The sequence below is a fragment of the Anomaloglossus baeobatrachus genome, chromosome 3, assembly GCF_048569485.1.
Source record: "Anomaloglossus baeobatrachus isolate aAnoBae1 chromosome 3, aAnoBae1.hap1, whole genome shotgun sequence".
NCBI classification, from domain to species: domain Eukaryota; kingdom Metazoa; phylum Chordata; class Amphibia; order Anura; family Aromobatidae; genus Anomaloglossus; species Anomaloglossus baeobatrachus.
Window position 1 is genome coordinate 90,774,567 of NC_134355.1, and position 25,318 is coordinate 90,799,884.

Sequence of the window (25,318 nt, forward strand, 5' to 3'; positions counted from 1 at the left end):
CCTCTCCGCCCGCGACAACTTGGCGTCACGAACAGGATCCTACCACTCTGCCGTTTGGTAGAGGTGCGCCTTGTTACCGCCGGAGGTATCCGGCAGAAAAATTGCAGAAGCCGCCATCTTTGGCGCGAAAAGTTTCCGCTCGAGCGTCTTCTCGATGTGCGTTCTCTGTAGCTGGAGATCAGCGGTTGTCTTTGGTTTGTATTTGGTGTATCGGCTCCTGGTAGAGGCCGCCTCTCAGATGTGGCTGTGTCCTCACATCTCTACTGACGTTAGTGCGGACTGTCCCTTGTGATGTGCGTTTTCTGTAGCTGGAGATCAGCGGTTGTCTGTGGTTTGTGTTTGGTGTATTGGCTCCTGGTAGAGGCCGCCTCTCAGATGTGGCTGTGTCCTCACATCTCTACTGACGTTAGTGCGGACTGTCCCTTGTGATGTGCGTTCTCTGTAGCTGGAGATCAGTGGTTGTCTGTGGTTTGTATTTGGTGTATCGGCTCCTGGTAGAGGCCGCCTCTCAGATGTGGCTGTATCCTCACGTCTCTGCTGATGTTAGTGCGGACTGTCCCTTGTAATGTGCGTTCTCTGTAGCTGGAGATCAGCGGTTGTCTGTGGTTTGTATTTGGTGTATCGGCTCCTGGTAGAGGCTGCCTCTCAGATGTGGCTGTAGTCCTTTGTGTTGTTCTGCCCAGTGCTTTCTCTGCTCTTGTCCTGGAGGCTGGAGCTGGTGATTGCAGCACTGATTGTGATGCTGATCACAATTTTCTGCCTCCGGGACCACGTGACGTCCGATCGATCGCATCTGACACTTGGACAATAGTTTTTTCTATTGTCTCCTGGACAAAGCACGGTTAAGTGCGAAACGCGCGTCAGTGTGTCTGTGGGAGGTCGTGGCAGCCTAATTTTTGGACTTTGGTAATGTTATGTTGCATTATGTAATTTATGTCACTGCAAACCATACCCTTGCTACTACTTATACATTATTTAATGGTTATTATTAAGGAAAGGTTTGCAGTCATTAATGATTTTTGAAACAGAATAGCATTTCATACCATCCATATATGGTTTTCCATTTATAATAGTATAACAAGTGCCCGGCGATCCCCATTATTCCATCCGTCCCTCTTGGGCTGATCCATTATTGTTATGTGGTTTTAACTATTATTGTTAATAAAGATGATGTGTTATATATTATATGGCCTGCATTTTCCTTTTTGGTGTTTATATTGAATCTATGCAATAAGAGGCCTCATATGGTTGTTGTGGTTATTGGTGTAATTGGCAATAGTTTTTTCTGTAAAATAGATTCCCCTCATCTGCAGGAGGCGGCTGCACGCTGTTCTACAAGCTGCAGCCATTAGCGTGTACCCAGGAAGCTGCGAAGATCTCTCCTTGGTGACGTGTGACCTCTACATAGTCGTGCGACACAGGCAGGAGGAATGGGGGGGCTCTGTGCCGGCTCGACCTTACATTGCTCCAGGAATCTTCTGTTACTGCCTGTGTACCCAATATATGACGGCTGTGATGTGTCTTCCCTGCACCCGCGAACACGAGTGTCGTGTAGCAGATAAGCCGCCTATTCTCTGTCCTTGGTGGGGAGGGCAGGCGTTGGGGGGTCAGCAGTGTTGGCATACCTCCCAACCGTCCCGGATACAGCGGGACTGTACCGGATTTCAGCGGGTGTCCCGGTGTCACGATCGTGAGGCTTTTTGTCCCGCCCGTGGCTCCGTCCACCCGCTCTCTCCCAGTCTGACTTTCTCCCCCTCCTAATGCACATGAGCAGAGCCGAGCGCTGCTTCACTGCTCTGGCTCTGTGCTGCCGCTGTTGTGGGTGGGCGGCAGCAGCACTCTGGCTGCCGGCACTTTAAATCTGCAGCTCAGCGTGCACTCACTGCTCACTGCTGGGCTGTTTGTGTACGGAAGTGCATCTGTGGGCGGAGCTACCAAGGAACATGCTGAGCTCTGTCCACAGATAAAGAGACTGCAGGAAGAGGAGCTGAACACCAAGGAATGCTGTATGTAACCCCCCCCCCCCACCTACCCAAAGCTATATGCCTCCAGTCACCCCCTCACCACATCTGTATGGCCCCCTCACCACATCTGTATGGCCCCCTCACCAAATTTGTATGCCCCCCCACCAGATCTATATGCCCCCCAGCACACCCCAGCTCTGTATGCCTCCAGCCCCCTCCCACCAGATATGTATGCCCCAGCAGCCCTCTCCTCACCAGAGCTATATGCCTCCAGCCACCCCCCTCACCAGATTTGTATGTCCCCCAGCCCCCACACCAGATTTGTATACCCCTCAGCCACCCCACCAGATCTATATACCCCCCAGCACTCCCCAGCTCTGTATGCCTCCAGCCCCCTCCCACCAGATATGTATGCCCCAGCAGCCCTCTCCTCACCAGAGCTATATGCCTCCAGCCACCCCCCTCACCAGATTTGTATGTCCCACAGCCCCCACACCAGATTTGTATACCCCTCAGCCACCCCACCAGATCTATATACCCCCCAGCACTCCCCAGCTCTGTATGCCTCCAGCCCCCTCCCACCAGATATGTATGCCCCAGCAGCCCTCTCTTCACCAGAGCTATATGCCTCCAGCCACCCCCCTCACCAGATTTGTATGTCCCCCAGCCCCCACACCAGATTTGTATACCCCTCAGCCACCCCACCAGATCTATATACCCCCCAGCACACCCCAGCTCTGTATGCCTCCAGCCCCCTCCCACCAGATATTTATGCCCCAGCAGCCCTCTCCTCACCAGAGCTATATCATACCTCCCAACCGTCCCGGATACAGCGGGACTATCACGCTTTGCATTGTTTGTCCCGTTGCCACGGACGGGACGGCCGTCTCCCAAGCTCCGCCCACCCACTCTCTCCCCGCCTCCCTGCTTTTCCCTCCTACCATCCTAACACGTGACGTGGCATAACAGAGAGGAGGCCCGCCGGCTGCCTGCGTGTGAGATGGTGAAACAGCTCCCATTGTTCATGGACAGAAATATGTACCTGGTTAAAGATGTGCATGGCAAGACCCTGTATCACCTCACAAGCATAGTTTAGACGTATATATTTGTGTCTCATAAATGTGAACAGTATTTATTGTATGTAACTTTAAACCCTGCAGTTGTCAGTAATGATGTGATAATACTTTATAAGGGACAAAAATGTCATTATTCAACCATAAGAGGACGCTGTTTCTCAGCACAGATGAAAGACTGCAATAGGTAGCTCAGATGGGGGCGGAGCTACAGGCTGATAAAAACAATGACATCACAGGCAGTAGAGCAGCAGCCATCTTGGAAGCGGTTGGCAGTTGGCAGTGAATGAGTACAGAGACAGAGGACGTGCGGAAGAGGGAAGAGATAATATTTGCGACTAGAAATCTATCATCTTGATCAGAGCTGTGACACTGTATCCGTATCCTTACCAGATGGGAGAAGATTGCTGAAAGAACGCTTTTGCGCTTTTGTGAAGTTGATAGGACGTTGCCAAGGAGACAAGCCCCAGTGACCAGCAGTACTGCTCAGCTGTTGGAGAGGCCTCTCATCTTACTGCGTACTTCAGACATATTGTCCAGAGCAGACCCGGGTCGATAAGATAAGTAAGGCCCACTGCGCCATCGCAGTGGGTAACCGTGCACGCACCTCACATCAGTTTGGCGCCAAAATATTTGAGACTCAAGTAGGGCCTGTAGTTAGTTTAGGTAGTCATTGTAACCCCTTCAGGCCACACTTACTGCACAATCACCGTTTGGGACCATTGTTTCTACAACTACAACATCTAATTATTTGCCATTGAGGCTTCTCTGTGGACCACAATGACCTCATACCTGGATGTTGCTAAGACCTATTTTAGGCCAGAGTTGAGCTCATTCAGGAGGGAACTTGTATTGAACAATATATCTGTTTTTTTTTATTTGTCTTTATGCTCTTTGCTAAGCAGTCATTGTATATAGTAAGTTGTTTGGTTATTCAAGGTGAATCTTGGGAAGGATCCTCCATTAATGGGCACTATATTTATATTGGGGCAGAGGAATAGTCAATTTGGGGTTAGAGTAAATGTATTTTAAGTTTGTAAACTGTTGTGCTATACTGCGGGCGGCTTGTGTTTCACACCCATCCATTTTTTTGTTTCATGTTTAAGGGTATTAAAAGGTAGTTGGTGGTTGGAATATCCAGTCATGCCTGTAGGTAACATATAGTGTATATATTGTAGTTGACTCATGTTAAAAGGCGCCACGCTGTATAGCACAAGGGTCTCAGCTTATTCGCTGAGTGTTTGTGAATTTTTCCCTGAGTGTCTTCCCCTGTTAGATTGTGTTCATATCCAAATTGTAGTAAAGCACTTTTGTTAGTTAATCTAGTTTTGGGGCCGTTTATTTCCCATTTGTGACTTCGCTGTATCCTAAAGAGCCCACCCCGGTGCACGGCTTACATGCGTGTCCATGCTGGAGGCCCGCCGGCTGCCTGCGTGTCCATGCTGGAGGCCCGCCGGCTGCCTGCGTGTCCATGCTGGAGGCCCGCCGGCTGCCTGCGTGTCCATGCTGGAGGCCCGCCGGCTGCCTGCGTGTCCATGCTGGTGGCCCGCCGGCTGCCTGCGTGTCCATGCTGGAGGCCCGCCGGCTGCCTGCGTGTCCATGCTGGAGGCCCACCGGCTGCCTGCGTGTCCATGCTGGAGGCCCGCCGGCTGCCTGCGTGTCCATGCTGGAGGCCCGCCGGCTGCCTGGTGTCCATGCTGGAGGCCCGCCGGCTGCCTGCGTGTCCATGCAGGAGGCACGCCGGCTGCCTGCGTGTCCATTCTGGAAGCACGCCGGCTGCCTGCGTGTCCATGCTGAATGGGTGTGGATGGGGAGTGGATATGGGCGTGACTGTGAAATGGGTGTGGTTAGGGGGCGTGGCCTAAAACAGGTTGTCCTCTCCTCCGCCCCTATACAGGTTGTCCTCTCCTCCGCCCCTATACAGGTTGTCCTCTCCTCCGCCCCTATACAGGTTGTCCTCTCCTCCGCCCCTATACAGGTTGTCCTCTCCTCCGCCCCTATGCAGGTTGTCCTCTCCTCCGCCCCTATACAGGTTGTCCTCTCCTCCGCCCCTATGCAGGTTGTCCTCTCCTCCGCCCCTATGCAGGTTGTCCTCTCCTCCGCCCCTATGCAGGTTGTCCTCTCCTCCGCCCCTATGCAGGTTGTCCTCTCCTCCGCCCCTATGCAGGTTGCCCTCTCCTCCGCCCCTATGCAGGTTGCCCTCTCCTCCGCCCCTATGCAGGTTGCCCTCTCCTCCGCCCCTATGCAGGTTGCCCTCTCCTCCGCCCCTATGCAGGTTGCCCTCTCCTCCGCCCCTATGCAGGTTGCCCTCTGCTCCGCTCCTATGCAGGTTGCCCTCTGCTCCGCCCCTATGCAGGTTGCCCTCTGCTCCGCCCCTATGCAGGTTGCCCTCTGCTCCGCCCCTATGCAGGTTGCCCTCTGCTCCGCCGCTATGCAGGTTGCCCTCTGCTCCGCCCCTATGCAGGTTGCCCTCTCCTCCGCCCCTATGCAGGTTGCCCTCTCCTCCGCCCCTATGCCCTCTGCTCCGCCCCTATGCAGGTTGCCCTCTGCTCCGCCCCTATGCAGGTTGCCCTCTCCTCCGCCCCTATGCAGGTGGCCCTCTGCTCCGCCCCATGCAGGTTGCCCTCTACTCCGCCCCTATGCAGGTTGCCCTCTCCTCCGCCCCTATGCAGGTTGCCCTCTCCTCCGCCTTTATGCAGGTTGCCCTCTGCTCCGCCCCTATGCAGGTTGCTCTCTGCTCCGCCCCTATGCAGGTTGCTCTCTGCTCCGCCCCTATGCAGGTTGCCCTCTGCTCTGCCCCTATGCAGGTTGCCCTCTGCTCCGCCCCTATGCAGGTTGCCCTCTGCTCCGCCCCTACGCAAGTTACCCTCTGCTCCGCCCCTATGCAGGTTGCCCTCTGCTCCGCCCCTATGCAGGTTGCCCTCTGCTCCGCCCCTATGCAGGTTGCCCTCTGCTCCGCCCCTATGCAGGTTGCCCTCTGCTCCGCCCCTATGCAGATTGCCCTCTGCTCCGCCCCTATGCAGGTTGCCCTCTGCTCCGCCCCTTTGCAGGTTGCCCTCTGCTCCGCCACTATGCAGGTTGCCCTCTGCTCCGCCCCTATGCAGGTTGCCCTCTGCTCCGCCCCTATGCAGGTTGCCCTCTGCTCCGCCCCTATGCAGGTTGCCCTCTCCTCCGCCCCTATGCAGGTTGCCCTCTGCTCCGCCCCTATGCAGGTTGCCCTCTGCTCCGCCCCTATGCAGGTTGCCCTCTGCTCCGCCCCTATGCAGGTTGTCCTCTGCTCCGCCCCTATGCAGGTTGCCCTCTGCTCCGCCCCTATGCAGGTTGCCCTCTGCTACGCCCCTATGCAGGTTGCCCTCTCCTCCGCCCCTATGCAGGTTGCCCTCTCCTCCGCCCCTATGCAGGTTGCCCTCTCCTCCGCCCCTATGCAGGTTGCCCTCTCCTCCGCCCCTATGCAGGTTGCCCTCTCCTCCGCCCCTATGCAGGTTGCCCTCTCCTCCGCCCCTATGCAGGTTGCCCTCTGCTCCGCCCCTATGCAGGTTGCCCTCTGCTCCGCCCCTATGCAGGTTGCCCTCTGCTCCTCCCCTATGCAGGTTGCCCTCTGCTCCGCCCCTATGCAGGTTGCCCTCTGCTCCGCCCCTATGCAGGTTGCCCTCTGTTCCCCCCTTATGCAGGTTGCCCTCCTCTCCGCCCCTATGCAGGTTGCCCTCTGCTCCGCCCCTATGCAGGTTGCCCTCTGCTCCGCCCCTATGCAGATTGCCCTCTGCTCCGCCCCTATGCAGGTTGCCCTCTGCTCCGCCCCTATGCAGGTTGCCCTCTGCTCCGCCCCTATGCAGGTTGCCCTCTGCTCCGCCCCTATGCTGGTTGCCCTCTGCTCCGCCCCTATGCAGGTTGCCCTCTGCTCCGCCCCTATGCAGGTTGCCCTCTCCTCCGCCCCTATGCAGGTTGCCCTCTGCTCCGCCCCTATGCAGGTTGCCCTCTGCTCCGCCCCTATGCAGGTTGCCCTCTGCTCCGCCCCTATGCAGATTGCCCTCTGCTCCGCCCCTATGCAGGTTGCCCTCTGCTCCGCCCCTTTGCAGGTTGCCCTCTGCTCCGCCCCTATGCAGGTTGCCCTCTGCTCCGCCCCTACGCAAGTTACCCTCTGCTCCGCCCCTATGCAGGTTGCCCTCTGCTCCGCCCCTATGCAGGTTGCCCTCTGCTCCGCCCCTATGCAGGTTGCCCTCTGCTCCGCCCCTATGCAGGTTGCCCTCTGCTCCGCCCCTATGCAGATTGCCCTCTGCTCCGCCCCTATGCAGGTTGCCCTCTGCTCCGCCCCTATGCAGGTTGCCCTCTGCTCCGCCCCTATGCAGGTTGCCCTCTGCTCCGCCCCTATGCTGGTTGCCCTCTGCTCCGCCCCTATGCAGGTTGCCCTCTGCTCCGCCCCTATGCAGGTTGCCCTCTCCTCCGCCCCTATGCAGGTTGCCCTCTCCTCCGCCCCTATGCAGGTTGCCCTCTCCTCCGCCCCTATGCAGGTTGCCCTCTGCTCCACCCCTATGCAGGTTGGCCTCTGCTCCGCCCGTATGCAGGTTGCCCTCTGCTCCGCCCCTATGCAGTTTGCCCTCTGCTCCGCCCCTATGCAGGTTGCCCTCTCCTCCGCCCCTATGCAGGTTGCCCTCTCCTCCGCCCCTATGCAGGTTGCCCTCTCCTCCGCCCCTATGCAGGTTGCTCTCTCCTCCGCCCCTATGCAGGTTGCCCTTTGCTCCGCCTCTATGCAGGTTGCCCTCTGCTCCGCCCCTATGCAGGTTGCCCTCTGCTCCTCCCCTATGCAGGTTGCCCTCTTTTTAGGGCCAGGTGGACGGGCAGACCCAGGAGGTGGATCCACTGGGCCGAACACCTTAATGAAGGCAAGGGGTCCGGTAGCCGGAGCACTACGGGTAGCAGGACAGTCCGTGCAAAAGAGTGGAATGGAGAAGTCCCTGGGACCACGGAGTCACTGATGGTAGTCCGGGTGACGGAGCTCAGGTTCGGAGGCCGAGATGTTGTCAGGCAGAGTCCGGAACCGATGGAGCGAGAGGACGGGTCACCACAGGGATCAGAGATGGTACGGACTGACGGGATGGCAGATAGTCAGTGTTCGGGGTTCGGGAATCAGCAGGACCGGATGGCGAGGCAGGAGCGGCTCTAGAGGAGAGATAGGTAAGTATATCACAGAGACACAAGGAGACCTGACTCCTAGCTTAGGAAACACGAAGAACAGGCCCCGCCTACTTGGACATTAAACCCCTTTATACCCTGTACCTGTGTGTTCAATTTCCTGTCAGTGGACGCTGGCCCTTTAAGAGAGGGTCAATGACCGCGCGCGCGCCCTAATGCGCATGCGCGAGGCCCGGGTGCCAGAAGCCAGAGGAGGGAGTGGTGAAGAGGAAGCAGGAGAGCCGGGCTGGGACTGGGTTGCCAACGGACGCCGGGAGCGGGGACCGGGCTGCCTGGGGACCGCAGGCGATGGGGCAGGAAGGCTGTGGAGCAGGGGACCGGGAAGCCTGGCACGGGAGCGGCGGAGCGCGGCAGGGGAGCCGGTAAGCAAGGCAGGGGAGCCGGGGAGCGTGACAGGGGACCCGGGGAGCGCGACAGGGGACCCGGGGAGCGTGATAGTACCCCCTCCCCCACGCCCCCCTCCCCACAACCGGGACAGGAAGGCACGTATCAGGGGAGTACTCACATTCTCCCGGGGTTCCCAGGACCTATCCTCAGGACCATACCCTGCCCAGTCCAGGAGGAAGAACTGTCGGCCCCGTACGGTTTTCATGGCCACGATATCCCTTACCGCATAGATGTCATCATCAGCAATAGGAGGAGGAGCAGAACTGGCAGCAGCGGAGAAGGGACCAAGGACAACCGGCTTGAGCAGGGAGACGTGGAAGGAGTTGGGTATCCTCATCGTGGCCGGGAGCTGCAGCTTGTAGAAGACCTCATTTATCTTGCTGATGACCTTAAACGGCCCGATGTAGCGAGGACCCAGCTTGTATGATGGTAGCTTCAATCGGACGTACTTGGAAGTAAGCCAGACCAGATCTCCTGGAGAGAAACACGGAGGATCCAGACGCCTCTTGTCTGCGTGTCTCTTCATCCGCAGGGAAGCACGTCCAAGGGACGCCTTGACAGAGTCCCAAATAGTTGCAAAGTCACGGACTACAGCATCAGCAGCAGGGACATCCGAGGAAGAGGATACAGGTAACGGGACGGAAGGCTGAAGTCCGTAAACGACATGGAAGGGAGAGCTGGAGGAGGACTCACTGACGTGGTGGTTATGGGAGAATTCAGCCCAAGGAAGAAGCGTGGACCAGTCGTCGTGATGGGCGTTGACGTAGTGACGTAAGAAGGAGGTCAAGATCTGATTGACTCGTTCCACTTGGCCATTCGACTGAGGATGGTAGGCTGAAGAAAAGTCCAGAGTCACTCCCAGATGTTTGCAGAGAGCCCTCCAGAAGCGGGAGGTAAACTGAGTTCCTCTGTCGGACACAATGTGTGAGGGAAAGCCATGCAACCGGAAGATGTGTTGTACATAGGCGTCAGCGAGTTCCTGGGCAGAGGGCAGTCCAGCCATAGGGACGAAATGAGCCATTTTGGAGAACCGATCCACCACGACCCATATGACTGTGTGTCCGGAGGACAGGGGCAAGTCCGTAATAAAGTCCATTGCAATGTGTTGCCACGGAACGGAGGGTATAGGCAGAGGCAGAAGACGGCCATATGGCAGGTGTTTGGGCGTCTTGTTCCTGGCACAAGAGGAGCATGCTGAGACAAAAGAAGCGACGTCCGTGCGAAGGGATGGCCACCAGTAGTGACGTACAATTGTACTCCATGTTTTCTTCTGACCAGCATGGCCGGCTATTTTCGAGGCATGGCCCCAGTGCAACACTTTTTGCCTGTCAGTCTCAGAGACATAGGTCTTCCCGGGCGGTATCTGGGCCAGGGTGACAGGGGCCACCGGAATGATTTTACTAGGGCAGATGATGGGCTGGGATGTCTCCTCCTCCTGCTCCATGGGCATGAATGACCTGGACAAGGCATCTGCTCGTACATTCTTGTCCGCGGTTCGAAAATGGAGCTGAAAATCGAACCTGGCAAAGAACAAGGACCACCTGGCTTGCCGTGGGTTCAGTCGCTGAGCGGACCGCAGGTATTCCAGGTTCTTGTGGTCCGTGTAAATGATCACGGGGTACACTGCTCCCTCCAGAAGGTAGCGCCATTCCTCCAGAGCCAGTTTGACTGCCAATAGCTCTCGGTCACCGATGGTGTAGTTGCGTTCAGGCGCTGAGAAGCTCTTGGAGAAGAAACCGCAAGTCACCATCTTCCCGGAGGAGGACTTCTGCATGAGCACTGCTCCGGCTCCCGAGGAGGAGGCATCCACCTCCAAGGTGAACTGTCGGTTTAACTCCGGACGGTGGAGCACAGGGGAGGAAGCAAACGCCCGCTTCAGAGAGCCAAACGCGGCGTCGGCCGCAGGTGACCAGTCCTTTGGATTAGCCCCCTTCTTGGTCAAGGCGGAGAGAGGTGCAGTCAGAGCCGAGAAGTGAGGGATGAACTGACGGTAATAGTTTGCGAAACCCAGAAAGCGTTGGATTGCCTTCAGTCCAGAAGGAGGGGGCCAGTTGAGAATGGAAGAAACCTTCTCCGGATCCATCTGCAGTCCGGTATCGGAGATTACGTAACCCAGGAAGGGAAGAGAAGACTGCTCGAAGATGCACTTCTCGTACTTGGCGTACAGACGATTTTCCCTCAGTCTTTGTAGTACCAGCTGCACGTTCTCTCTGTGGGTCTGGAGGTCCGGAGAAAAGACCAGGATGTCATCAAGATACACCACCACACAGATGTAGAGAAGGTCCCGGAACACATCGGTCACCAATTCCTGAAAGACTGCTGGTGCGTTACACAGGCCGAAGGGCATCACACAGTATTCATAGTGCCCATCGCGAGTATTGAACGCGGTCTTCCATTCGTCCCCAGAGCGGATGCGGACCAGGTTGTAGGCACCCCGAAGATCCAACTTGGTAAACACACGAGCTCCTCTAAGCCGATCAAACAATTCGGGGATGAGCGGCAGGGGGTATTTATTTTTCACGGTGATTTGGTTCAATCCCCGGTAGTCAATGCATGGGCGTAGGTCGCCCTCTTTCTTCTTAACGAAGAAGAAGCCTGCTCCAGCAGGAGAGGAGGATCTCCGAATGAATCCCCTTGCCAGGTTCTCTGTGATGTAGGCAGACATGGCCCTAGTTTCGGCAGGAGACAGCGGATATATCCGTCCTCGAGGTGGTGTAGTTCCCGGGAGCAGGTCGATGGCACAATCGTAAGGACGATGTGGTGGCAGTACCTCTGACTCCTTTTTATCAAAGACATCCGCGAAGGACCAATAGGCCGAGGGTAGTCCCGGTAGGGACTCTGGAACCGGAGGTCGTCGGATGGGTTGAATAGTCTTCAGACAGTTCTCGTGGCAAGAGGAGCCCCATCGGGTGATTTCACCAGTACCCCAGCTGACTGAGGGTTCGTGTGTCCGTAACCAGGGGAGTCCCAGCAGGATTTGATGAGACATGTGTGGGAGGACGTAGAGAGCGATGTTCTCGGTGTGCAGGGCACCGATACGCAGTTCCACCGACTTGGTGATCCACGAGATGGTGTCAGAGAGGGGTCTCCCATCTACAGAGGCAATCACTAGGGGTTTGTCGAGTGGAGTAACAGGCACCTGGTACTTGTCCACCGTGGCCTGCTGGATGAAATTGCCTGCTGCCCCGGAATCGAGGTACGCCTCGGCCGTGAACCGCGTCTCTCCCGTTGTCACTTGAACAGTCCACGTAACCGGGTCTGAGAGAATCCCAGCACCTAGGGTAGCCTCTCCTACCAGCCCTAGGCTTTGGAGTTTCCCGGCCTCTCTGGACAGGAGCGTAGAAGGTGTGTGCCCTCTCCGCAGTAGAAGCAGAGACCCTTGGCGAGCCGTTCTGCTCGGCGTTGTTCAGACTGCCGCAAACGGTCGATCTGCATGGGCTCGTGGACGGAGACACCAGATGACGTTGACAGAAGTACGGCGGGCTTCTGCGGAGGAGAGGAATGCCGTATCGGACGTCTCTCACGGGACACCTCTTTGGATCGTTCCTGAAAATGAAGATCCACTCGAGTCGCTAGGGCAATCAGGGCATCCAGGGTGGATGGCACGTCACGACCAGCCAGCTCATCTTTGATACGACCCGAGAGGCCTTCCCAGAAGGCGGCGGTTAGAGCCTCATTGTTCCACCCAAGTTCCGAAGCCAAGGTGCGAAAACGGATGGCATATTGACCCACCGTCAGAGTTCCCTGACGTAGCCGGAGGAGAGATGAGGCCGACGCGGAGGCGCGTCCGGGCTCGTCAAAGGTGCCACGAAATGCCTGCAGGAACTCCTGGATGTTGGTGGTCACCGGATCCTCCTTCTCCCACAAGGGGTTCATCCAGGCCAGCGCCTCACCCTCTAGATGGGACATCATGAACGCGACCTTGGCTTGGTCGGAGGCAAACAAGTGCGGCAATAGCTTGAAATGGAGAGAGCATTGATTGATGAAACCCCTGCAGGTCTTGGGATCTCCAGCGTACCGGGGTGGTGAGGCCAAACGAAGTCTGGAAGCGTCCGAGGAGGCTGCCACGGGAGCTGTGGCCGTGGATTGTACAGTGGAAGCTCGAGATGTCGAAGATGTGACCGACGCTTGCAGCGTGTTCAGACGGGCGTCCACAGAAGTCATGAAGTTCAGCATGCGGGTCTGGGTCTCACGCTGGCGTGTGAGTTCTTCCTGCAAGGCCGCTAGTGCTTCGGCGGGATCCATGGCCTGTTCTTACTGTTAGGGCCAGGTGGACGGGCAGACCCAGGAGGTGGATCCACTGGGCCGAACACCTTAATGAAGGCAAGGGGTCCGGTAGCCGGAGCACTACGGGTAGCAGGACAGTCCGTGCAAAAGAGTGGAATGGAGAAGTCCCTGGGACCACGGAGTCACTGATGGTAGTCCGGGTGACGGAGCTCAGGTTCGGAGGCCGAGATGTTGTCAGGCAGAGTCCGGAACCGATGGAGCGAGAGGATGGGTCACCACAGGGATCAGAGATGGTACGGACTGACGGGATGGCAGATAGTCAGTGTTCGGGGTTCGGGAATCAGCAGGACCGGATGGCGAGGCAGGAGCGGCTCTAGAGGAGAGATAGGTAAGTATATCACAGAGACACAAGGAGACCTGACTCCTAGCTTAGGAAACACGAAGAACAGGCCCCGCCCACTTGGACATTAAACCCCTTTATACCCTGTACCTGTGTGTTCAATTTCCTGTCAGTGGACGCTGGCCCTTTAAGAGAGGGTAAATGACCGCGCGCGCGCCCTAATGCGCATGCGCGAGGCCCGGGTGCCAGAAGCCAGAGGAGGGAGCGGTGAGGAGGAAGCAGGAGAGCCGGGCTGGGACTGGGTTGCCAACGGACGCCTGGAGCGGGGACCGGGCTGCCTGGGGACCACAGGCGATGGGGCAGGAAGGCTGTGGAGCAGGGGATCGGGAAGCCTGGCACGGGAGCGGCGGAGCACGGCAGGGGAGCCGGTAAGCAAGGCAGGGGAGCCGGGGAGCGTGACAGGGGACCCGAGGAGCGCGACAGGGGACCCGGGGAGCGTGACACCTCTGCTCCGCCCCTATGCAGGTTGCCCTCTGCTCCGCCCCTATGCAAGTTGCCCTCTGCTCCGCCCCTATGCAGGTTGCTCTCTGCTCCGCCCCTATGCAGGTTGCCCTCTGCTCCGCCCCTATGCAGGTTGCCCTCTGCTCCGCCCCTATGCAGGTTGCCCTCTGCTCCGCCCCTATGCAGATTGCCCTCTGCTCCGCCCCTATGCAGGTTGCCATCTGCTCCGCCCCTATGCAGGTTGCCCTCTGCTCCGCCCCTATGCAGATTGCCCTCTGCTCCGCCCCTATGCAGGTTGCCCTCTGCTCCGCCCCTATGCAGGTTGCCCTCTGCTCCGCCCCTATGCAGGTTGCCCTCTGCTCCGCCCCTATGCAGGTTGTCCTCTGCTCCGCCCCTATGCAGGTTGCCCTCTGCTCCGCCCCTATGCAGGTTGCCCTCTCCTCCGCCCCTATGCAGGTTGCCCTCTCCTCCGCCCCTATGCAGGTTGCCCTCTCCTCCGCCCATATGCAGGTTGCCCTCTCCTCCGCCTCTATGCAGGTTGCCCTCTCCTCCGCCCCTATGCAGGTTGCCCTCTCCTCCGCCCCTATGCAGGTTGCCCTCTGCTCCGCCCCTATGCAGGTTGCCCTCTGCTCCTCCCCTATGCAGGTTGCCCTCTGCTCCGCCCCTATGCAGGTTGCCCTCTGCTCCGCCCCTATGCAGGTTGCCCTCTGCTCCGCCCCTATGCAGGTTGCCCTCTCCTCCGCCCCTATGCAGGTTGCCCTCTCCTCCGCCCCTATGCAGGTTGCCCTCTCCTCCGCCCCTATGCAGGTTGCCCTCTCCTCCGCCCCTGTGCAGGTTGCCCTCTGCTCCGCCCCTATGCAGGTTGCCCTCTGCTCCGCCCCTATGCAGGTTGCCCTCTGCTCCGCCCCTATGCAGGTTGCCCTCTGCTCCGTCCCTATGCAGGTTGCCCTCTCCTCCGCCCCTATGCAGGTTGCCCTCTCCTCCGTCCCTATGCAGGTTGCCCTCTCCTCCGCCCCTATGCAGGTTGCCCTCTCCTCCGCCCCTATGCAGGTTGCCCTCTGCTCCGCCCCTATGCAGGTTGTCCTCTGCTCCGCCCCTATGCAGGTTGCCCTCTGCTCCGCCCCTATGCAGGTTGCCCTCTGCTCCGCCCCTATGCAGGTTGCCCTCTCCTCCGCCCCTATGCAGGTTGCCCTCTGCTCCGCCCCTATGCAGGTTGCCCTCTGCTCCGCCCCTATGCAGGTTGCCCTCTGCTCCGCCCCTATGCAGTTTGCCCTCTCCTCCGCCCCTATGCAGGTTGCCCTCTCCTCCGCCCCTATGCAGGTTGCCCTCTCCTCCGCCCCTATACAGGTTGCCCTCTCCTCCACCCCTATGCAGGTTGCCCTCTCCTCCGCCCCTATGCAGGTTGCCCTCTGCTCCGCCCCTATGCAGGTTGCCCTCTGCTCCGCCCCTATGCAGGTTGCCCTCTGCTCCTCCCCTATGCAGGTTGCCCTCTGCTCCTCCCCTATGCAGGTTGCCCTCTGCTCCGCCCCTATGCAGGTTGCCCTCTGCTCCGCCCCTATGCAGGTTGCCCTCTGCTCCGCCCCTATGCAGGTTGCCCTCTGCTCCGCCCCTATGCAGGTTGCCCTCTGCTCCGCCCCTATGCAGGTTGCTCTCTGCTCCGCCCCTATGCAGGTTGCCCTCTGCTCCGCCCCTATGCAGGTTGCCCTCTCCTCCGCCCCTATGCAGGTTGCCCTCTCCTCCGCCCCTATGCAGGTTGCCCTCTGCTCCGCCCCTATGCAGGTTGCCCTCTGCTCCGCTCCTATGCAGGTTGCCCTCTGCTCCGCCCCTATGCAGGTTGTCCTCTGCTCCGCCCCTATGCAGGTTGCCCTCTGCTCCGCCCCTATGCAGGTTGCCCTCTGCTCCGCCCCTATGCAGGTTGCCCTCTCCTCCGCCCCTATGCAGGTTGCCTTCTCCTCCGCCCCTATGCAGGTTGCCCTCTCCTCCGCACCTATGCAGGTTGCCCTCTCCTCCGCCCCTATGCAGGTTGCCCTCTCCTCCGCCCCTATGCAGGTTGCCCTCTGCTCCGCCCCTATGCAGGTTGCCCTCTGCTCCGCCCCTATGCAGGTTGCCCTCTGCTCCTCCCCTATGCAGGTTGCCCTCTTGTTAGGGCCAGGTGGACGGGCAGACCCAGGAGGTGGATCCACTGGGCCGAACACCTTAATGAAGGCAAGGGGTCCGGTAGCCGGAGCACTACGGGTAGCAGGACAGTCCGTGCAAAAGAGTGGAATGGAGAAGTCCCTGGGACCACGGAGTCACTGATGGTAGTCCGGGTGACGGAGCTCAGGTTCGGAGGCCGAGATGTTGTCAGGCAGAGTCCGGAACCGATGGAGCGAGAGGACGGGTCACCACAGGGATCAGAGATGGTACGGACTGACGGGATGGCAGATAGTCAGTGTTCGGGGTTCGGGTATCAGCAGGACCGGATGGCGAGGCAGGAGCGGCTCTAGAGGAGAGATAGGTAAGTATATCACAGAGACACAAGGAGACCTGACTCCTAGCTTAGGAAACACGAAGAACAGGCCCCGCCCACTTGGACATTAAACCCCTTTATACCCTGTACCTGTGTGTTCAATTTCCTGTCAGTGGACGCTGGCCCTTTAAGAGAGGGTCAATGACCGCGCGCGCGCCCTAATGCGCATGCGCGAGGCCCGGGTGCCAGAAGCCAGAGGAGGGAGCGGTGAGGAGGAAGCAGGAGAGCCGGGCTGGGACTGGGTTGCCAACGGACGCCGGGAGCGGGGACCGGGCTGCCTGGGGACCGCAGGCGATGGGGCAGGAAGGCTGTGGAGCAGGGGACCGGGAAGCCTGGCACGGGAGTGGCAGAGCGCGGCAGGGGAGCCGGTAAGCAAGGCAGGGGAGCCGGGGAACGTGACAGGGGACCCGGGGAGCGCGACAGGGGACCCGGGGAGCGTGACAGTACCCCCTCCTCCACGCCCCCCTCCCCGCAACCGGGACAGGAAGGCACGTATCAGGGGAGTACCCACATTCTCCCGGGGTTCCCAGGACCTATCCTCAGGATCATACCCTGCCCAGTCCACCAGGAAGAACTGTCGGCCCCGTACGGTTTTCATGGCCACGATATCCCTTACCGCATAGATGTCATCATCAGCAATAGGAGGAGGAGCAGAACTGGCAGCAGCGGAGAAGGGACCAAGGACAACCGGCTTGAGCAGGGAGACGTGGAAGGAGTTGGGTATCCTCATCGTGGCCGGGAGCTGCAGCTTGTAGAAGACCTCATTTATCTTGCTGATGACCTTAAACGGCCCGATGTAGCGAGGACCCAGCTTGTATGATGGTAGCTTCAATCGGACGTACTTGGAAGCAAGCCAGACCAGATCTCCTGGAGAGAAACACGGAGGATCCAGACGCCTCTTGTCTGCGTGTCTCTTCATCCGCAGGGAAGCACGTCCAAGGGACGCCTTGACAGAGTCCCAAATAGTTGCAAAGTCACGGACTACAGCATCAGCAGCAGGGACATCCGAGGAAGAGGATACAGGTAACGGGACGGAAGGCTGAAGTCCGTAAACGACATGGAAGGGAGAGCTGGAGGAGGACTCACTGACGTGGTGGTTATGGGAGAATTCAGCCCAAGGAAGAAGCGTGGACCAGTCGTCGTGATGGGCGTTGACGTAGTGACGTAAGAAGGAGGTCAAGATCTGATTGACTCGTTCCACTTGGCCATTCGACTGAGGATGGTAGGCTGAAGAAAAGTCCAGAGTCACTCCCAGATGTTTGCAGAGAGCCCTCCAGAAGCGGGAGGTAAACTGAGTTCCTCTGTCGGACACAATGTGTGAGGGAAAGCCATGCAACCGGAAGATGTGTTGTACATAGGCGTCAGCGAGTTCCTGGGCAGAGGGCAGTCCAGCCATAGGGACGAAATGAGCCATTTTGGACAACCGATCCACCACGACCCATATGACTGTGTGTCCGGAGGACAGGGGCAAGTCCGTAATAAAGTCCATTGCAATGTGTTGCCACGGAACGGAGGGTATAGGCAGAGGCAGAAGACGGCCATATGGCAGGTATTTGGGCGTCTTGTTCCTGGCACAAGAGGAGCATGCTGAGACAAAAGAAGCGACGTCCGTGCGAAGGGATGGCCACCAGTAGTGACGTACAATTGTACTCCATGTTTTCTTCTGACCAGCATGGCCGGCTATTTTCGAGGCATGGCCCCAGTGCAACACTTTTTGCCTGTCAGTCTCAGAGACATAGGTCTTCCCGGGCGGTATCTGGGCCAGGGTGACAGGGGCCACCGGAATGATTTTACTAGGGCAGATGATGGGCTGGGATGTCTCCTCCTCCTGCTCCATGGGCATGAATGACCTGGACAAGGCATCTGCTCGTACATTCTTGTCCGCGGGTCGAAAATGGAGCTGAAAATCGAACCTGGCAAAGAACAAGGATGTTAGGGCCAGGTGGACGGGCAGACCCAGGAGGTGGATCCACTGGGCCGAACTCCTTGATGATGGTAAGGGGTCCGGTAGCTGGAGCACTACAGGAAGCAGGACAGACCGTGCACACGAGTATACTGGAGAAGTCCCTGGGACCACGGAGTCACTGATGGTAGTCCAGGTGACGGAGCTCAGGTTCGGAAGCCGAGATGATGTCAGGCGGAGTCCGGAACCGTTGGAGCGAGATGACGGGTCACCGCAGGGATCAGAGATGGTACGGACTGTCAGGATGGCAGATGGACAGCGTTCGGGGTTCGGGATTCGGCAGGACCGGATGGCAAGGCAGGATCGGCTCTAGAAGAGAGAGAGGTGAGTATCTCACAGGAACACAAGGAGACCTTACTCCTAGCTTGGGAAACACGAAGAACAGGCCCCGCCCACTTGGACACTAAACCCCTTTATACCCTGTACCTGTGTGCTTCATTTCCTGTCAGTGGACACTGGCCCTTTAAGAAAGGGTTAATGACCGCGCGCGCGCCCTAATGCGCATGCGCGCGGCCCGGGTGCCAGAAGCCAGAGCAGGAAGCGGTGAGGAGGAAGCAGCAGAGCCGGGCTGGGGCTGAGAAGCCGACGGGCGCCGGGAGCGGGGACCAGGACGCCTGGGAAGCGCAGGCAATGGAGGCTGGAGAGCGGGGAGCGGCGGAGACCGGACCGAGGAACCGGGCAGCGAGGCAGGGGAGCCGGGGAGCGTGTCAGGTGAGCCGGGAAGCAGGGCAGGGGACCCGGGGAGCGTGACAGTACCCCCCCCACGCCCCCCTCCCCGCAACCGGGACAGGAAGGTACGGATCAAAGGAGTACCCACATTCTCCCGGGGTTCCCAGGACCTAACCTCAGGACCATAGCCAGCCCAGTCCACCAGGAAGAACTGTCGGCCTCGTACAGTTTTCATGGCCACGATATCCCTTACCGCATAGATGTCGTCATCGGCAATAGGAGGAGGAGCCGGACTGGCAGCAGCGGAGAAGGGACCGAGGACAACCGGCTTGAGCAGGGAGACGTGGAAGGAGTTCGGTATCCTCATCATGGCCGGGAGCTGGAGCTTGTAGGAGACCTCATTGATCTTGCTGAGGACTTTAAACGGCCCGATGTAGCGAGGACCCAGCTTGTAGGATGGTAGTTTCAAGCGGACGTACTTGGAAGCAAGCCAGACGAGATCTCCAGGAGAGAAACACGGAGGGTCCAGACGTCTCTTGTCTGCGTGTCTCTTCTTCCGCAGGGAAGCACGTTCAAGGGACGTCTTGACAGAGTCCCAAATTGTAGAAAAGTCACGGACTACAGCATCGGCAGCAGGGACATCCGAGGAAGAGGATACAGGTAATGGGACAGAAGGCTGAAGTCCGTAAACGACATGGAAGGGAGAGCTGGAGGAGGACTCACTGACGTGATGGTTATGGGAGAATTCAGCCCAAGGAAGAAGCGTGGACCAGTCGTCATGATGGGCGTTGACGTAATGACGTAAGAAGGAGGTCAAGATCTGATTGACCCGTTCCACTTGGCCGTTCGACTGAGGATGGTACGCTGAAGAGAAGTCCAGAGTCACTCCCAGATGTTTGCAGAGAGACCTCCAGAAGCGGGAGGTGAACTGAGTTCCTCTGTCGGACACAATGTGTGATGGAAAGCCATGCAAGCGGAAGATGTGATGTATATAGGCGTCCGCGAGTTCCTGGGCAGAGGGCAGTCCAGCCATAGGGATGAAATGGGCCATTTTAGAGAATCGATCCACCACGACCCATATGACTGTGTGTCCGGAGGACAATGGCAAGTCTGTAATAAAGTCCATTGCAATGTGTTGCCACGGAACTGAGGGTATAGGCAGAGGCAGAAGACAGCCATATGGCAGGTGTTTGGGCGTCTTGTTCCTGGCACAAGAGGAGCAGGCAGAGACAAAAGAAGCGACGTCCGTGCGAAGGGATGGCCACCAGTAATGACGTACAATCGCACTCCATGTTCTTTTCTGACCAGCATGACCGGCTGTTTTCGAGGCATGGCCCCAGTGTAACACTTTTTCCCTGTCAGTCTCAGAGACATAGGTCTTCCCGGGCGGTATCTGGGCCAGGGTGACAGGAGCCACCGGAATGATTTTACTAGGACAGATGATGGGTTGGGATGTCTCCTCCTCCTGCTCCATGGGCATAAATGACCTGGACAAGGCATCAGCGCGTACATTCTTGTCCGCGGGTCGGAAATGGAGCTGGAAATCGAATCTGGCAAAGAACAAGGACCACCTGGCTTGCCGTGGGTTCAGTCGCTGAGCAGACCGCAGGTATTCCAAGTTCTTGTGGTCCGTGTAAATAATAACGGGGTACACTGCTCCTTCCAGAAGGTAGCGCCATTCCTCCAGAGCCAGTTTGACTGCCAATAGTTCTCGGTCACCGATGGTGTAGTTGCGTTCAGGCGCTGAGAAGCTCTTGGAGAAAAAAACGCAAGTCACCATCTTCCCGGAGGACTTCTGCATGAGCACAGCTCCGGCTCCCGAGGAGGAGGCGTCCACCTCCAAGGTGAACTGTCGGTTTAACTCCGGTCGGTGGAGTACAGGAGAGGAGGCAAATGCCCGCTTCAGAGAGCCAAACGCGGCGTCGGCCGCAGGTGACCAGTCCTTTGGATTAGCCCCCTTCTTGGTCAAGGCGGAGAGAGGAGCAGTCAGAGCAGAGAAGTGAGGGATGAACTGGCGGTAGTAGTTGGCGAATCCCAGAAAGCGTTGGATTGCCTTCAGTCCAGAAGGAGGAGGCCAGTTGAGAATGAAGGAGACCTTCTTTGGATCCATCTGCAGTCCGGTATCGGAGATGATGTAACCCAGGAAGGGGAGAGAAGACTGCTCAAAGACACACTTCTCGTACTTGGCGTACAGACGATTCTCTCTCAGTCTTTGTAGAACCAGCTGCATGTTCTCTCTGTGGGTCTGGAGGTCCGGAGAAAAGACAAGGATATCATCCAGATACACCACCACACAGATGTAGAGAAGGTCCCGGAACACATCGTTCACCAATTCCTGAAAGACTGCTGGTGCGTTACACAGGCCGAAGGGCATCACACAGTATTCATAGTGCCCATCGCGAGTATTGAACGCGGTCTTCCATTCGTCCCCAGAGCGGATGCGGACCAGGTTGTAGGCACCCCGAAGATCCAACTTGGTAAACACACGAGCTCCTCTAAGCCGATCAAACAATTCGGGGATGAGCGGCAGGGGGTATTTATTTTTCACGGTGATTTGGTTCAATCCCCAGTAGTCAATGCATGGGCGTAGGTCGCCCTCTTTCTTCTTAACGAAGAAGAAGCCTGCTCCAGCAGGAGAGGAGGATCTCCGAATGAATCCCCTTGCCAGGTTCTCTGTGATGTAGGCAGACATGGCCCTAGTTTCGGCAGGAGACAGCGGATATATCCGTCCTCGAGGTGGTGTAGTTCCCGGGAGCAGGTCGTTGGCACAATCGTAAGGACGATGTGGCGGCAGTACCTCTGACTCCTTTTTATCAAAGACATCCGCGAAGGACCAATAGGCCGAGGGTAGTCCCGGTAGGGACTCTGGAACCGGAGGTCGTCGGATGGGTTGAATAGTCTTTAGACAGTTCTCGTGGCAAGAGGAGCCCCATCGGGTGATTTCACCAGTACCCCAGCTGACTGAGGGTTCGTGTGTCCGTAACCAGGGGAGTCCCAGCAGGATTTGATGAGACATGTGTGGGAGGACGTAGAGAGCGATGTTCTCGGTGTGCAGGGCACCGATACGCAGTTCCACCGACTTGGTGATCCACGAGATGGTGTCAGAGAGGGGTCTCCCATCTACAGAAGCAATCACTAGGGGTTTGTCGAGTGGAGTAACAGGCACCTGGTACTTGTCCACCGTGGCCTTCTGGATGAAATTGCCTGCTGCCCCGGAATCGAGGTACGCCTCGGCCGTGAACCGCGTCTCTCCCGTTGTCACTTGAACAGTCCACGTAACCGGGTCTGAGAGAATCCCAGCACCTAGGGTAGCCTCTCCTACCAGCCCTAGGCTTTGGAGTTTCCCGGCCTCTCTGGACAGGAGCGTAGAAGGTGTGTGCCCTCTCCGCAGTAGAAGCAGAGACCCTTGGCGAGCCGTTCTGCTCGGCGTTGTTCAGACTGCCGCAAACGGTCGATCTGCATGGGCTCGTGGACGGAGACACCAGATGACGTTGACTGAAGTACGGCGGGCTTCTGCAGAGGAGAGGAATGCCGTATCGGACGTCTCTCACGGGACACCTCTTTGGATCGTTCCTGAAAACGAATATCCACTCGAGTCGCTAGGGCAATCAGGGCATCCAGGGTGGATGGCACGTCACGACCAGCCAGCTCATCTTTGATACGACCCGAGAGGCCTTCCCAGAAGGCGGCGGTTAGAGCCTCATTGTTCCACCCAAGTTCCGAAGCCAAGGTGCGAAAACGGATGGCATATTGACCCACCGTCAGAGTCCCCTGACGTAGCCGGAGGAGAGATGAGGCCGACGCGGAGGCGCGTCCGGGCTCGTCAAAGGTGCCACGAAATGCCTGCAGGAACTCCTGGATGTTGGTGGTCACCGGATCCTCCTTCTCCCACAAGGGGTTCATCCAGGCCAGCGCCTCACCCTCTAGATGGGACATCATGAACGCGACCTTGGCTTGGTCGGAGGCAAACAAGTGCGACAATAGCTTGAAATGGAGAGAGCATTGATTGATGAAACCCCTGCAGGTCTTGGGATCTCCAGCGTACCGGGGTGGTGAGGCCAAACGAAGTCTGGAAGCGTCCGAGGAGGCTGCCATGGGAGCTGTGGCCGTGGATTGTACAGTGGAAGCTCGAGATGTCGAAGATGTGACCGACGCTTGCAGCGTGTTCAGACGGGCGTCCACAGAAGTCATGAAGTTCAGCATGCGGGTCTGGGTCTCACGCTGGCGTGTGAGTTCTTCCTGCAAGGCCGCTAGTGCTTCGGCGGGATCCATGTCCTGTTCTTACTGTTAGGGCCAGGTGGACGGGCAGACCCAGGAGGTGGATCCACTGGGCCGAACACCTTAATGAAGGCAAGGGGTCCGGTAGCCGGAGCACTACGGGTAGCAGGACAGTCCGTGCAAAAGAGTGGAATGGAGAAGTCCCTGGGACCACGGAGTCACTGATGGTAGTCCGGGTGACGGAGCTCAGGTTCGGAGGCCGAGATGTTGTCAGGCAGAGTCCGGAACCGATGGAGCGAGAGGACGGGTCACCACAGGGATCAGAGATGGTACGGACTGACGGGATGGCAGATAGTCAGTGTTCGGGGTTCGGGAATCAGCAGGACCGGATGGCGAGGCAGGAGCGGCTCTAGAGGAGAGATAGGTAAGTATATCACAGAGACACAAGGAGACCTGACTCCTAGCTTAGGAAACACGAAGAACAGGCCCCGCCCACTTGGACATTAAACCCCTTTATACCCTGTACCTGTGTGTTCAATTTCCTGTCGGTGGACGCTGGCCCTTTAAGAGAGGGTCAATGACCGCGCGCGCGCCCTAATGCGCATGCACGAGGCCCGGGTGCCAGAAGCCAGAGGAGGGAGCGGTGAGGAGGAAGCAGGAGAGCCGGGCTGGGACTGGGTTGCCAACGGACGCCGGGAGCGGGGACCAGGCTGCCTGGGGACCGCAGGCGATGGGGCAGGAAGGCTGTGGAGCAGGGGACCGGGAAGCCTGGCACGGGAGCGGCGGAGCGCGGCAGGGGAGCCGGTAAGCAAGGCAGGGGAGCCGGGGAGCGTGACAGGGGACCCGGGGAGCGCGACAGGGCACCCGGGAAACGTGACACCTCTGCTCCGCCCCTATGCAGGTTGCCCTCTGCTCCGCCCCTATGCAGGTTGCGCTCTGCTCTGCCCCTATGCAGGTTGCCCTCTGCTCCGCCCCTATGCAGGTTGCCCTCTGCTCCGCCCATATGCAGGTTGCCCTCTGCTCCGCCCCTATGCAGGTTGCCCTCTGCTCCGCCCCTATGCAGATTGCCCTCTGCTCTGCCCCTATGCAGGTTGCCCTCTGCTCCGCCCCTATGCAGGTTGCCCTCTGCTCCGCCCCTATGCAGGTTGCCCTCTGCTCCGCCCCTATGCAGGTTGCCCTCTGCTCCGCCCCTATGCAGGTTGCCCTCTCCTCCGCCCCTATGCAGGTTGCCCTCTCCTCCGCCCCTATGCAGGTTGCCCTCTGCTCCGCCCTTATACAGGTTGCCTTCTGCTCCGCCCCTATGCAGGTTGCCCTCTGCTCCGCCCCTATGCAGGTTGTCCTCTGCTCCGCCCCTATGCAGGTTGCCCTCTGCTCCGCCCCTATGCAGGTTGCCCTCTCCTCCGCCCCTATGCAGGTTGCCCTCTCCTCCGCCTCTATGCAGGTTGCCCTCTCCTCCGCCCCTATGCAGGTTGCCCTCTCCTCCGCCCCTATGCAGGTTGCCCTCTGCTCCGCCCCTATGCAGGTTGCCCTCTGCTCCGCCCCTATGCAGGTTGCCCTCTGCTCCTCCCCTATGCAGGTTGCCCTCTGCTCCGCCCGTATGCAGGTTGCCCTCTGCTCCGCCCCTATGCAGGTTGCCCTCTGCTCCGCCCCTATGCAGGTTGCCCTCTGCTCCGCCCCTATGCAGGTTGCCCTCTGCTCCGCTCCTATGCAGGTTGCCCTCTCCTCCGCCCCTATGCAGGTTGCCCTCTCCTCTGCCCCTATGCAGGTTGCCCTCTCCTCCGCCCCTATGCAGGTTGCCCTCTGCTCCGCCCCTATGCAGGTTGCCCTCTGCTCCGCCCCTATGCAGGTTGCCCTCTGCTCCGCCCCTATGCAGGTTGCCCTCTGCTCCGTCCCTATGCAGGTTGCCCTCTCCTCCGCCCCTATGCAGGTTGCCCTCTGCTCCGTCCCTATGCAGGTTGCCCTCTCCTCCGCCCCTATGCAGGTTGCCCTCTCCTCCGCCCCTATGCAGGTTGCCCTCTCCTCCGCCCCTATGCAGGTTGCCCTCTGCTCCGCCCCTATGCAGGTTGTCCTCTGCTCCGCCCCTATGCAGGTTGCCCTCTGCTCCGCCCCTATGCAGGTTGTCCTCTCCTCCGCCCCTATGCAGGTTGCCCTCTCCTCCGCCCCTATGCAGGTTGCCCTCTGCTCCGCCCCTATGCAGGTTGCCCTCTGCTCCGCCCCTATGCAGGTTGCCCTCTGCTCCGTCCCTATGCAGGTTGCCCTCTGCTCCGCCCCTATGCA